Genomic DNA, 1,222 nt, shown 5'->3' with positions numbered 1-1,222 from the left:
TCGGAGCCGGAGCCGGAACCGGAGCCGGAACCGGAGCCGGAGCCGGAGCCGGAACCGGAGCCGGAGCCGGAACCGGAATTGGATCCGAGATTGGATTGGAAGTTAATACCAATTGAAAAGCTGACGGTGAATGATTTGGCTAGCCGTTATGACGACGACCCTTCTCTTTTTTGGTTTTCATGTCCGCAATTTGTGTATAAGAATAAAGCTTATATTAAAAGTGAGGAGGACTCAGCGAAAGCCGGGGCTGAGTATTTAGAGCTCTCTCGTGGCATATCTGTACTTATCTTTCTCTTTCTATCTAATTTTGTGTTTCATTTTGTTTTTTATATTATTATTAATATCTTAATCTCATCCTGCACAGCCCTTCGATGCTATTCCTGTTCCACCCTTAGCATTTGTTGATCGTTGTGGCACTAACTTTACCCGTCCCCTGAAACTAACACAACAACGTCGCCCTCTTCTTACTTACCTCTCCAATCGTGCTCTGAAAAAGTTTAATGCTAAGAATAAGGTTCTAAATTACTTACTTAACTACCAATATATATAATACTTTATTCATTCATCCACTTCATTAATCTTTCTCTCTTATTTAGGGTTCAAATTATGTGTTTGATGAACTTGTTAAGGCAACCCGTCGTCGACTTCCTCTTGTTACTTATTACATTACCTTTAAAGCAAAAGATGCTGCCCATCCTCATACTTCCGACAGCCCTGCGACAACTTTCCAGGCGCACGTCCGGAGGAAGCTGTCTACAAAGTGTGTGGTCAAATCGTGTTCCATTAAAACCTAACACCCACACCATGGTAATTGTGTTTCTTTATTATTATGTATGCTAAATTTTTTACTATTTTCAATTTAGATTGTGTGCAGTAGTTTGACTGCCTGCTTTGGTGGTCCACATTTCTTTATTTTTTTTTTATAAATTTATATAATATCAAGTTTGAAATATCCAAATGTATATGTTGCAATCGCACTCCAATAGCATACATTTTTTATTCTAGGATAATCAATTTTTTAGAGACTTAATTTTTTTTAAAAGAAAAGTCTTGAGACTTAAAATTGGTAACAATTTATAATTCTTTTGAATTATTATTTGATTACAATGTTGAAAATTCACAAATTCTAGAGTTGGGAAGTGCCCGTCCATTGTGAATCAATTTTTTCAACTATCGTTTAAATTCATTTTCATGATCATATTATGGTCACTCTGCATCATAT

General features: G+C 36.8%; 1 protein-coding gene across 4 annotated transcripts in view; it reads left to right on the top strand.

Moving 5' to 3' along the window:
• The first annotated feature begins 6 nt into the window (after positions 1-6).
• LOC113786567 (uncharacterized) overlaps positions 7-1,222 on the top strand; it is a 26,927-nt gene continuing 25,711 nt past the window's right edge. For 3 of the 4 annotated variants that reach the window (XR_003472810.2, XR_003472811.2, XR_012162978.1), the window contains exons 1-3: positions 7-279; positions 365-514; positions 597-807. The gene's annotated coding sequence lies outside the window, so the exon portion shown is untranslated. The remainder of the gene's footprint in view (positions 280-364; positions 515-596; positions 808-1,222) is intronic. The other variant, XR_012162979.1, reaches the window with a different exon arrangement.

This window comes from Cicer arietinum, chromosome 5, assembly GCF_000331145.2.
Source record: "Cicer arietinum cultivar CDC Frontier isolate Library 1 chromosome 5, Cicar.CDCFrontier_v2.0, whole genome shotgun sequence".
Lineage (NCBI taxonomy): Eukaryota > Viridiplantae > Streptophyta > Magnoliopsida > Fabales > Fabaceae > Cicer > Cicer arietinum.
Note: the sequence above shows the minus strand (reverse complement) of the source record. Positions and strands in the feature narration are given on the sequence as shown.